Raw genomic sequence first — 14,112 nt, 5'->3', positions numbered from 1 at the left:
GAAGAGGTCGAGGACCAGAAGTGAAGCAGGACTACTTCTTCCTATGAGAAATATATGGAACTAGGAGTTCAGCTTGGCTTCACTGCGTGAGAGTAATGCAGCATTCCACACTAGATGCTGTGGTCCGAATATACAGATATTGACAAAGCTCTCCATTCCCCCCAGCCTTCCAGTCTAGAGAATAGGTGACACCAGTGGGAGAGAGATGGTGGGCCAGAGAGGCATCCTAAGTATTACGAAGAGGCAGAGTAGGTGGCACCCAAGTGACTTTTAAAAATGATTTTAGGGATATTTACAGAATGTTTTTTATTACATATCGCCCACCTCCCTGCCCACTTTCTATGTGCCTGGACTGCTAGCAAAACTTAATCTCTGTGTGGAGCTTTGTTTCCATTTTGAGGGAGGAACGCTTTTAAAATAAAGTGATTTTCAGAGGAGTAATACATCACTATTTTTTTAGATTAATCTTTCACACTCAAGACCTATCCCAGATTAGCAGGTTTTATTTCACAGCTAAGGGCTGAGATCCTAAGTGCCTGAAAGTTTATTGGGTGCAGGAGTAAGAATAATTTTTGAATAAAGTGCATCAGGTCACTAGTTACCCAGAGAAAACAAGAGAGGACAGAAGCTAAGAAGGGAGGCCAGATTATACAGTTTTGCTTAGGACTGGCGCTGGCTGAAGTGTGCACCCAAGTGGCTAAAAAGTACGCAAAAAGGAAGTAGAATTGGAACTCTCACGAAAGAACTTGCAGTTGGCTGGCATGGCTTGCCATCCGTGCTTACTCCCCTCTGCTGTCCCACCTGTTACAGACTAGGCATTCTCAGCTGAGATGATATTGCCTCCAAAGAAGGGATTGTTTTTTAGGGGGAGGGAGCATGAAAAACAAATCATACTCTTTTTATGTTTACAGTGCAGGTATTTACATAATATGCAAGCACGTGTACGGTGTATTCATGGCATTCAAATTTCACAGGAGGGAAGGAGTTAGGAAAAATATGTCTAAAAAAGTGTCCTTGGGGGAAGTCAATAATAAAAGATGGAGAAACACTGAGGTAAATGAGAGTAATTGGGAAAGCAAAGACCAGCAAAGAAGGTGGGGGAGGGGAGAGGCTGTGAATTAAAAGGTCAGATTTACTGTGTATAGAAAAACAAATGAGAAGACACAGAAAGAAAGGAGCTAGTAAGACAGTGGGCTGCAGGGAAAACATTCAGGGAGTGTGGCAAGAAAGACCTAGGAGCTCTAGGAAGAGAAGACTTGAACGCAACAGAAATGGGGAAAGGGAATTTAAAAAGTATGAACGAGTTTGTGAATAGAATTCCCTTCGGCACTGGTCTAAAGAAGCAAGTAAGGATTAGAATTACACTTGTTTGTGTGGTGGCATCAAGAAAGTCAATCCTTTGAGATGAATAATTCGTGCTTTTTCCATTATATGTAAAATGCTACAAAAATGCCACTATCATAGGTTCTCTAGTGCCCCTCCAATAATATAACTCCCTAAGCCCATATTATTTAGCAGCCACAACAATTTTTTGTGTTTCTTGAAAGTAGCACTGAACAGACTGGATCTCATGAGCCTTGGACTTTATTTGGGTTATGGGGTTTATTTAATTACTAGTGGCCCGGTGCACAAATTTGTGCACATTGAAATGGAATTAATTAGAAGAAATATTTTAATATCACTATTTGCTCTTTCTCTTGCAGCATCAGGCCCCTGCCGGCGCCTGTGGGATGCAGCCTCCTGGTGATCGGTCATTATGGGCATGAGGCGTCACAACCACAGGCTTTTTATTTATTTTTTTATTTTTTAAATATATTTTATTAAATTTTTACAGAGAGAAAGAGAGATGGATAGAGAATTAGAAACATTGATGAAAGAGAAACATCGATCAGCTGCCTCCTGCACACCCCCTACTGGGGATGTGCCTGCAACCAAGGTACATGCCCTTGACCAGAATCGAACCTGGGACCCTTCGGTCCTCAGGCCAAAGCTCTATACACTGAGCCAAACTGGTTAGGGAAGGCTTTTTATAATATAGGATTCTGGAAGCCATTTAGGCTGAATGGTCTCTACGGTGTGTGTTTCAGTCCTTTAGAGCTGGCTTGAAGGCATTAAATTATGCTTTGTGCAACTTTGAACACTTTCCTACATGAATGTCACCAATCCAGGGACTCCAAAGATCCAGTGTCAGAGTACCTAAAAGGAGCCAGGCACCCTACATATTTCCTTGACCTGAGGAAAGAGCTATGTCCTTCCTCTGATGGTGTGGAGAAGTGGTTCTTCAGAGACCTTGCCACAAATCAATGTTATTCTTAGGAAATAAGGTGACGTCTACCTCGTTCATTCACTGGCTTAAAATACTAGTAATAGAATCTTCTTTAAGATGAACGGTAATATGGTCCATCTCCCACTATCTGGATGTTCTTTCAAAATTATTCATCTATAATAATGAAAGTGTAATATGCTAATTAGACCGGACAGCCAAATGACCTTCCGGATGTCCTTCCAGACGAAGTTGGGGCTGCGAGAGCCAAGCCCCTTGCATGAATTTTGTGCATTGGGCCTCTAGTTGCATTATAAATAAACTCTTCTGGTTGTCAGGGAAGGTTACTGTACTAAAGTGTGAGGATGTTTGTTAAATGGATTATAATACAAATACCAAGCTAGACTTCTCAAAAATAATGCCAGACCCCAAAGGTCAGAAAGGCATGGGGCTTGTGCATTAAAATAGGAGCACAGGTGTTCCAGTTTATTTAAAAGGAATACCTTAACAATGACAACCACCGGAATCATCTAATCAATATACAAGTGAAAGGAACAAATGATGGCTAAAATTAAATGCAATTGAGTGCTTCCTTATTATCTTTTTTAAAATACATATTTTTATTTATTTCAGAGACTAAAGAAGAGGGAGAGAGAGATAGAAACAATGTTGAGAGAAAATCATTCATCAGCTGCTTCCTGCACACCCCACACTGGGGATTGAGCCCACAACCTGGGCATGTACCTTGACCAGGAACCAAACCGTGACCCCCAGGCTCATAGGTTGACCCTCAACCACTGAGCCATGCTGGCTGCCAAGCCTTACTGTCTTGTTTATTTTTTAATTGTAATAAGAACATTTAACATAGATCCACCCTTTTAAAAATATCTAGTGCACAATACAGTGTTGATAACTACAGGCATGATGTTGTACAGCAGATCTCTAGAACTCACCTTGCATAACTGAAATTTTATACCCATCAAAGAGCAACTCCCCATTTCTCCCTCACCATAGCCCCTGGCAATCACCTTTCTACTCTGCTTCTATGAGTGTTATTTGTGTGTGTGTGTGTGTGTGTGTGTGTGTGTGTGTGTGTGTGTGTTGAGGGGGTGTTAGGGTGGAGGTTGAGGCTTTTTAGATCCCTCATATCTGCTACCCTTAAGTTGACATATGAGTGTTGGTAAAGGAGTGAGAGACATAAGAGAAGAGAGCAATATAATGGTCAAGGGCGGGCAGGCACTTCCCAGACATAGTTTGGAACTATTCCAATTGTGTAGTTAAAAATAAATGTTTTTTTGTAAATTTCTTTTCCCAGTTGCGAGTTGTCTGATGTGATCATGACCTTGTCAGCAAATTCTATTTTCACTGTGACTGGAAAGTCCTTTACCTCATGCTCACTTTGGGGAAATTTCAGTCCTTACTGTTTTCATTTCTTCCTGCACTAATTTGCTTTCTTCTCCTCTGTCTGACAAGCTCCATGGAAAGTTCAACTCATTTGTCTAAGAGTTTCTTCCTCAGGGTAATGCGAACATTTCATTGTATTATATAAATTTCATTTTCGTAATTGCTGTTTTCCTCACACAATAAATATTGTTCTTTATTGCTTAAGCCTAAGTTCTGAGGTAATAGAGCTGGCACAGCCTCAATTTAGAGGCTATTGATATGATTGGAGTAGCGACAGAAGGATTATGTGGAACTGGAAGGAAGATCTCATTTTAAAAGTGGATTTCATATTCCCACTTGTTCCTGATACTATGAGTTAATATCAATTAAAATAAAGTTTGTTTTGTTTCAAAACTCAAGGATTTCAGAAAGTACCTCAAAACAATTTAATGAAATCTGTAATGTACCCTAAATGGGCCTGCAAATTACTGGATTGGAAACATAGGGACCTCATTCTAATACTCTCACCATTGGCACATACCAGAGTTGAGTAACACTGTAAATTAGCCTACACCAGGCTAGTTAGGAAAATGCATCAATGTCAAGTTTTAAAATAGGATGCATTTGGGGTGGGGGGACATTTATATGTAGTCTCTATACATCCTAGAATTACACTTGTTTGTGTGGTGGCATCAAACGATGTATCAGTTATGATATATAGTTAAACTTTATTCAATATGTAATTCATCTCATGCTTAGTGTTATAATAAAAATATAGGAGATACAAAAGAACTTAGTGGTTTTCTGCCAGGAGGAAATTATCATTGGAGAGATTAGATCATGAAACTGCTTCAGGGAATTAAAGAAACTCAGTGTTAGAGCTAGTATACTCCTTTAATTCACCCGTGTGTGTTTTAGCAAAAACCTAGACCATGATGAGACTATAAATTAACCTCCAGTTGTTTAATAGCCAGTATTTTTGTGCCTGTCTATTGAATTAGACGTGGCAGCCGCAGGAAGAGAGGAAATGAGGTAGGACAGAGAGTGGGTAGGGGTGGTGCTGGTTTTGTCCCACTGTGTTTCCATGAAGTTTTGTATAAAGTGGCCTTTAGGATGTTTGCTGAAACCCACCTACAGGGGAAATGTTGTTTTGATTGAACTTGAGCTAAAATGAGCTGCCATGTCCTGGACTTACTGGCCTGTACAGGAAGCCTGCCAGGAAGGCGCCATCTCCACGTGCTCCCCTGCCTCTCACCCACTGCAGAGGTCTTGCTTTCGTTGGCCTAACTAGTACACTTCTTCTCGGCATCTGAATCTTCTTATTCGTTTACCTACAAGGAAGCAAATATTAATAATACAAGAAGTTTTCATAGCAAGGAAAAATAGGTAAAGATAAAGTAACTTTTTTTAAATCTTCACTCAAGGATATGATTTTCATTGATGAGAGAGAGAGAGAGAGAGAGAGAGAGAGAGAGAGAGAGAGAGAGAAACATCAATCGATTGCCTCCTGTACATACCCTGACCAGGGGTCAACCCTGAAACCTGGTATGTGCCCTGACCAGGAATTGAACCTGAGAACTTTCTGTGCACAGGACAATGCTCTAATCATTGAGCAACACAAGCCCAAGCTAAGCTGTAACTTCCATATGCATCAGTGGAAACTGGTAGTAGCTGAGGGCAGAGAGCTCTGCAGGGCTAGCACCATGAGCGAGCTGCCCATGCTGTCACATAGACCCCACACTCGGAAGAAGGCCCACACTTGGCTTATTGCTCTGCCCTTGACACTTGACATTCTTAACAATTATTTTTGAACTTGTGCTTTTTAAGTGAAGTCTGATGAGATGATAGAGCACGTGCTGGAGCAGATGAGACATGTGGAAAGGAGGAGCTTTATAATTCAGTACCTTCAACAGCACTGTTCCCTGCTTGCTGAACTAGATGCCTGTCTTTTCCTTTGTACTAGGCTTTGCAAATTATGTGGCTGGTCTTGTCTCTTTCTAGGTCTCCAGTTTTTTATTCTATTAATAATAGCACACCTTTTAGAATTTTCTTCTATGTGATCCTGTTCACCTTAAACCTGTATAATAACATTTTGTTGCAAACATTCTTTTTTTTTTTAATCTTTATTGTTGAGATTATTACAGATGTCCCTCTTTCCCCACCCCCCCCACCCCAATTGTCTCCCTTCCACCTGGTTCCCATACCACCCCAGGCCCTCGCCACCCTATTGTCCATGTCTATAGGTAATGCATACATGCATATAAGATCTTTGTTTAATCTCTTCCTGCCCCCCAACCCCTTTCCCTCTGAGAATCATCAGTCTGTTCCATTTCCATGCCTCTGATTCTATTGTATTTAACAGTTTATTCTGTTCATTAGATTTCTTATTCATTTGATTTTTAGATTCAATTGTTGATATGTATTTGTTGCCATTTTGTTGTTCATATTTTTTTTTAATCTTTTCTTCTTCTTCCTCTTCTTAAAGAATACCCTTCAGCATTTCATATAATACTGGTTTGGTGGTGATAAACTTCTTTGCTTTTTCTTGTCTGTGAAGCTCTTTATCTGACCTTCAATTCTAAATGATAGCTTTGCTGAATAGAATATTTTTGGTTTTAGGTCCTTGCTGTTCATCACTTTGAATATTTCTTGCAACTCTCTTCTGGCCTGCATAGTTTCTGTTGAGAAATCAGCTGACAGTCATATGGACATTCCCTTGTAGGTAACTAACTGCTTTTCTCTTGCTGCTTTCAAGATTTTCTCTTTGTCTTTAACCCTTGGCATTTACTTATGATGTGTCTTGGTGTGGTCCTTTTTGGGTTCCTCTTGCTTGGGGTTCTCTGTGCTTCCTGGACTTATAAATCTATTTCTTTGACCAGGTAGGGGAAGTTGTCTGTCGTTTTTTTTTCAAATAGGTTTTCAATATCTTGCTCTCTCTCTTCTTCTGGCGTCCCCATAATTCGGATGTTGGTATGCTTGAAATTGTCCCAGAGGCTCCTTACACTGTCTTCATATTTTTTTATTCTATTTTCTCTTTGTTCTTCTGGTTGGGTGTATTTTGCTTCCTCATATTTCAAATCGTTGATTTGATTCTCTGGATCCTCTAGTCTACTGTTGAATCCCTCTATATTATTATTTATTTCAGTCAGTGTATGCTTAATTTCTGACTGGTCCTTTTCCATTTTTCTTTTTTTATTTTGCATTCTCACTAAGATCCTTAAAAATCTCACTAAGTTCCTTGCAGGTTTCTAGAAGATTCTTGAGTAACCTTATGACTGTGGTTTTGAACTCTATATCCAGTAGCTTGCTTTCTTCCATTTCTTTCATTTGTGACATGTTTCTTTGTCTCCACATTTTGGCTGCTTCCTTGTGTTTGTTTCTATGTATTGAGCTGACAGAGTGGCCTTATGTAGTAGGTGTCCTATAGGGCCCAGTAGTTCAGCCTCCCCAATCACCTGAGGTGGACACTCTAGGTTCACCCCTTTGTGGGCTGTGTGTACAGTCTTGTTTTAGTTGATCCTTGATTGCTGCTGGTGTCACAGGGAGGAATTGACTTCCAGGCCAATTGACTGTGGGGAACAGCTACAACTACAGTGGGAGAGCTGCTGTGCAGGGATACCCTTATGGAGCAGTACTTGCTTCAGTGGAGCTTTGGTGCTCACTGAGTCTGCCCCTTGAGTGTTTTGCTTATGGATGTGTAGAGTTCTAATCTGGTATGGTCTGACACTGACCACTGGGTACACTGGCTCTTTGGTCTCCAGGGAGGTGTAAAGTCAGCCACTGCCTGGGGCCACTTAGCAGGAGCTAGAGAGAGAGAGATGCAGATTCCTCCTCTTTATATTGGGTTTGGCAGTGCCCAGATGAAGCCCAGCTGTGAAGCAAGGCAGGCTACTGCTGGTGCCAGGTCTTGGGCCTTTTATTGATAGGTTTGGGGGTCCCTGACCCAGCTGCACCTTGTTTGACAGGTTTTAGTCTAATCAAGGACAGGACATTCATATGCAAAAGCCAGTGCACTCAGCTTGGGTGGGTTTGTAAATTGGGTGGGGCAGGGTCTCAGGGAATCACCAGGGTGGAGCAAACAGAAATGTCTGCCAGTCAGCCCTGTGACCAGGAAGGTCCTAGCATAGGAACAATGGCCACTATGAGCACCTCTGGGAGAAAGCTGCCCCCAAGTTCCTGCCCTGATGCCAAACAGTCCAGTTCCTCCTCATATGTGTCTGGGTCCCCCAGAGCCTTGCCCAGCACTGGAGCACAGAGGAAGCAGGACCTTGTAAGTTTAGTTTGTGTGCTGGCCTTTTAAGAGGAGCAGCTGGGTCTCCAGCAGCCTCTGTGTCACTGAGCCCCAATCTGCACTGGTTTTTACAGCCCGTAGTTCTTACTGCCCGTAGGGACTTCTCTTCCCATTCTGGGACCCCTTTCTCTTCTGGGCAGCCTTCCCAGAGATGATCTCCCTCCCAGTTAAAACAGTGACACACATGGGAGCCTGACCAGCCAGTTCCGCACCTCTGCACCTCCTACCAGTCTCTGTGTGCTTTCTTCTTTACTTCTCTTGTTGTAGGACTTCCATTCAGCCAGCTTTCTGGCGGTTCTAGATGATGGTGGTTCTGTATTTTAGTTGTAATTTTGATGTGGTTGTGGGAGGCAGTGAGTACAGGCGTTTGCCTATGCCACCATCTTGGTTCTCCTGTTGCAAACATTCTTGAGATTACTCTGTAGAAGTCAGTTTATTCTCTGAGAATTATTGTCTTTGTCTGTTTCGGCTGCTGTAACAAAAATACCATAGACTGGGTGGCTTATGCAGCAAACATTTCTTATTCACAGTTCTGGAGGGTGGGAAGGCCAAGATCAAGACACCAGCAGATTTAGTGGCTGGTGAGGGCCTGCTTCGTGCTCCTAGGCCAGTGATGGCGAACCTATGATACGAGTGTGAGAGGTGACAAGCGAACTCATTTTTTTGGTTGATTTTTCTTTGTTAAATGGCATTTAAATATATAAAATAAATATCAAAAATATGTCTTTGTTTTACTATGGTTGCAAATATCAAAAAATTTCTATATGTGACACGGCACCAGAGTTAAGTTAGGGTTTTTCAAAACGCTGACACGCCGAGCTCAAAAGGTTTGCCATCACTGTCCTAGACAGATGTCTTCCTGTAGCTTCACATGGTGTCAGGGGCATGGGAGCCCTCTGAGGTCTCATTTATAAGGGCACTAAATCCCATTCAGGAGGGCTCTGCCCTGATGACTTAATCACCTCCTAAAGGCCATACCTCCAAATACCATCACATTGGGAATTAGGTTTCAACTTCTGATTTTGGAGGCACACGTTCAGTTTATGGCAATCATTAAATGATGCTCACTATTATTAATATCAGTATTACTAAATCTGAAACAAAGACTAAAAAGAATAAAGATGTGCCAGTCAAGTGTAATTGATATGCATACTGAAGGTATTTCTAAAAATATTTTCAGAAATGTAGCATATAGCTTCCCAAGATTACTATTTCAAAAATATTTTACTTAGATGCATAAGTACTGATAATAAATAAAATCAGTTTCATTAGTATAATCATTAATCATAAGTGCAAACAATTATCTGTAGAACTGAAGTAAAGCTGAAACCTTGCATCTGATTTTATATCTTAAAAAGAATTAAACGTTTTATAGACCTATTTTGGGTTAATGATCCAGCTCAAGAATGTGAAACCCCTAGCAACTAACATCATCAACTCAGGATAACCACAACTCAAAAAAAAAAAAAAAAAGCATAGTCAGCACATTCAAAATTGTGCATTTATATCACCTCTAATTACAAGGGCACAGTTTGCTTAGGTAGCAGTATGAGCTTTTGAGAAATCAATTTTTTTTCTGTTGTGAACTTACCAAGAAAGAATAAAAGCTTATCTGGGCCATTCTACCAAAAAAAAGTGAGGTGGGAGGAAGATAGGAGTTTCTAAGAGTTCATGTTTCTTGAACCTTATTATGCTTAAGGAATATCTGAAAAGCCTTCAGAAATGCAAATTTCCTATGTGAACCAATAGAGATGCTGGTTCTTTTGATCTGCAGTGGGACCCAGAAATCAATACTTTTAATGCCTGGAAATACTTCTTCATTTGCTTGAGTTTTCGCTGACTTTCTTGGCTACCTCATCCTGGCATGTTTGCTGGTTCCGCCTTAGATTTCTTCTAAACTTTAGTGTGACCAAGGGTTCCAACCCATTCTTAGATTGCTTTTCTGTTTCACTTACTCCCTTGATGATCTCATTCGCACCATGACTCCTAAACTGTCCATATGCTGATGACTCCCAAAGTTATATCCCGAGCCTAGTCTTTCCATAAATCTCAGAGACCCAGTGTCCATCTGCTTGTATGGTATTGCCTTTTGGGTGTCTAATAGGTATTTTCTTAGTTTCAGTTGCACCAGAATCAGACTTTGAGAAATGATTCAAGTGCTAGTAGATGTTTTAGTTCTTATATTTTGAAGAAGGGGAAATGAAGGTAAGGAAATGAGGAACTGAGACAAAGAAATGAACAAATCCAATAAAGAATTCATTATCAAAACAGATATTTCATGGGCAAATGGAGTATGACCCTGACAGGGGAATTCTGGGGACCGTGTAAAAGAAAAACCTCAGAGTTATTCTAGCCAAAGGGTGAGGAAACTGAGGTAGTTATACCCCGACTCCTATCAGTTACTGACAGCGGCTTCTGGATGGGCATTAATTTCCTGGCATGTCCAGCCAGTTTTGGTGGTACAGCAGACTCCTGTGCCATAAAGAGACCTTAGGCAAGAATGTGAAGTTCTAGAATTAGAAGTTGGGCAGGTGTGCATTTTTAAAAGCTTAAAAAAAAAAAGACCAAGTTTACGTTCACAACAAGCTTGAGAGGAAGCTACAGAGATTTACCATATACCTCTGCCCTATACAGGTATACTATTGCCTCCCCCATTATCAATATCATTCACCAGCATGGTACATTTGTTACCAAGGATGAACCTATATTGACACATTATGATCACTCAAAGTCCATAGTTCACCCTTGTACATTTATGGGTTTGGACAAGTGTATAATGATGTATATCCATAATTATACATCATACAGAATATGATATCTGCCAAGAAGTCCTCTTTGCTTTGCTTATTCACCCCTCACAATGATCTATGTATAATTTCCATACTTTTGAATTTCCTAGAACGTTATCTGGTTGGGGTCATACAGTTCACAGCCTTTCCAGATTGCTTCTTCCATTCAGTAGTATGAACTTAAGTTTCCTCCATATCTTTGCATGGTTTGATAGCTCATTTCTTCTTAGTGCTGAGTAATTTTCCATTGTCTGAATGTATCATAGTTTATGTAGCCATTCACCCACTGAAGGATATCTTGGTTGCTTCCAAGTTTTGACAATTATGAATAAAGTTGCTATAAACAACCCTGTGCAGGTTTTTATGTGGTCATGTTTTTAACTTTTTGGGGTAAATACTAAGGAGAGTAATAGCTGGATTATATAATGATTGTATTATTAGTTTTGTAAGATACTGCCAAACTGTCTTCCTAAGTGACGGGACCATTTTGCATTTCCACCAGCAATGAGTGAAAAGTCAAATAGCCAGCATTTGGTGTTGTCAGTGTCCGGATCTTGACTTCTAGGTACGTAGTGGTATTTCATTGTCGTTTTAACTTGCATTTCCTGATAACTTTTGGTGGGGAGCAACTTTTTATATGCTTATTTGCCATTTGTATATCTTCTTCAGTGAGGTGTCTGTTAAGGTCTTTGACCTTCTTTTTTTTTTTTTTAGTTAGGTTGCTTGTTTTCTTATGTTGAATTTTAGAGTTTTTTGTGTATTTTGGAAAACAGTCCTTTATCAGATGTGTCTTTTATAAATATTTTCTCTGTGACTTGTCTCTTAATTCTTTTGACCTTGTCTTTTGCAGGGCACGAGTTTTTCATTTTAATGAAGTAGAACTTATCAATTCTTTCTTTTGTATATTATGCTTTGGGCATTGTATCTAAAAAGTCATCACTATACTTTAGGTCATCTAGGTTTGTTCCAGTGTTATCTTCTATTAGTTTTATAGTTTGCATTTGTATTTAGGTCAATGATCCATTATAAGTTAGTGTTTGAGAAGGTTGTAAGGTCTATGTCTAGATTCAATTTTTTTGACTCTGGGTGCTCAATTGTTCATTTGTTGAAGAGACTACCTTTGCTTTATTGCATTGTCTTTGTTCTCTTGTCAAAGATTGGTTAAATATGTTCATGTAGGTCTTTTTCCGGGCCCTCTATTCTGTTCCATTGATCTATTTGTCTATCATTTCACCAGTACCGCACTGTAGCTGAATAGTCAGTCTTGAAGTCAGGTAGTGTCAGTCTTCCAACTTTGTTCTCCTGCAATATTGTGTTTGCTCTCCTGGGTATTTTGCTTCTCCATGTAAACTTTAGGACCAGCTTATTAATATCCCTAAAATAACTTCCTGGGACTTTGGTTGGGATTGCATTGAATCTACAGATCAAGTTGTGAAAAACTGACATCTTGACAATATTGAGTCTTTCTATCCATGAACAGGGAATATGTCTCCATTTATTTAGTTTTTTGAGTTTGCTCATCAGAGTTTTATAGTTTTCCTCATATAGATCTTTTATCTTTTATATATTTTGTTAGATTTATACCTAAGTACTTAATTTTGGGGTGTTCTAGTATAAATGCTGTTGTGTCTTTAATTTCAAATTCCACTTGTTCTTTGCTGGTATATAGGAAAGCAGTTGACTTTTGTATATTAACTTTTTTCTGCAACCTTACTACCTTGCTTATTAGTTCCAGGTTGTTGTTTTGTTTTTTTGTTTATTCTTTTGCATTTTCTATATAGGCGATCATGTCATCTGTGAACAAAATCAGTTTTATACCTTCCTTCCCAGTATGCATACCCACTCCTACTTTTTTTTTTTTGCCATATTGCATGAGTAAGGACTTCCAGTATGTTAAAAAGAAGTGGTGAGAGATGATATTATTTTATTAAATTTACAGCATCACAATTTTTGTATAGTTTTGCCACTACCCTGATTTTAATAGCGCTACTGGGCTTATAGAATTACATAATGCTGAAGAATGCAGTGGAGCCAACACGGCCTGCAGCAGGGCACTGTCCCCGCCTCTGCTCTGTTCAACGTTCTTACAAACAGCTGAGATGAAGGCCTAAATGATAATGATATATTTAAATCTCAAAAAAGGGGAGTTTTATATTGGATCCTGAAATGAAGATTCAAAAAACCTCGATCAAATAGTATTATAAATATTACATTATGCATTTTAATTCAGAAAATAAATTATGTAGTACTAAGGGCAGAGCTGGTCTAATAGTGGTTTTTAAGGAACAAGCAATAAGCAAACAAAATACAGTATGTGTATAATTTTAAATTAAATGAGAAGCAAAGAAGACTGATATTAATTCAGTCTGTATTTTGGGCTAAGCACTGACACAAGAATGTTGCAGATGTTAAGGAATCTGACACCATCCTGGACTATATTAACAGGAGTGAGTGGCCAGAATAAGGGAGGTAAGTGTCACACTGTGTGCTGAGATATGTGGACAATATGTAGACAGGAATTGGAGGTGATGAGCATGGTGACAGGTCACATGAAAGGTCATTGAAAAATGTTGAATTTGATGAGGAGAAGGGTAGAGAACAGGAAGATGTCATGTGGAAAAGAATGAATCATTCTCACAAAAGTGCAAGACAGTGAGTTCCCTGTTAGTATAAGTAAGGAGTGGCAACGTGACCAGCTAAAAGAAAGGGATAAGAGAAAGTGATCCTGCATTAGGTGCCCCGAACTAGAGGGCTTCTGGGGTTCCTTCCAAGAATCCGTACACCCCTGTAAGCAGAATCAGGAAAAAATGGGGGTGTTAATGTCAAGAGGTTTAGCCTCACAAAATGGAGTACAGCTGGTCTTTGGCTTTAATGAGATCCAGACATTACTAAGAAAGGAAAGTGGTGTTTTTAGTTATGATAAATTTCAGCTATTATCTGAGGAAACAGGAAATTTAGGGTTTTATAGGAGAGATGTGTGCAAACAAGAGCTGGATTAAAATTTTCCAGGGGGATTATTATTCAAACAAAAGAGCCCTTGTTTTTTTATTGTGGTGTTCAAAAGTAATGGGATGTGGGTATTATAAAAGAGAAACACCTGTTGTGCCTTTAAAAAAAATGACTTCCTATGGGGAGATAATGTCTCCAAATATAATCATGAAGGAGAAGAAAGATTTTTTCTCACTCTGTCTATCTATCTATCTATCTATCTATCTAGCTAGCTATCATCATATCTCTATCTTTATCTCTCAAATGTTCTGCTTAATTTTTTCAGTGCTTAAAAAAAAAAGTAAGCAAGGTTGCCACCTAGTGACTGTTTTCTGGTTTTTAACGTTAGAGGCTCTTGAATAGCAGTGATGCTCAAACCTGGCTGTGCATTTGTACAC

The sequence above is a fragment of the Myotis myotis genome, unplaced genomic scaffold (assembly GCF_014108235.1).
Source record: "Myotis myotis isolate mMyoMyo1 unplaced genomic scaffold, mMyoMyo1.p scaffold_m19_p_1, whole genome shotgun sequence".
In the NCBI taxonomy this organism is placed as follows: Eukaryota; Metazoa; Chordata; class Mammalia; order Chiroptera; family Vespertilionidae; genus Myotis; species Myotis myotis.
The sequence above is the reverse complement of the archived record's forward strand: the minus strand, read 5'-3'. Positions refer to the sequence as shown.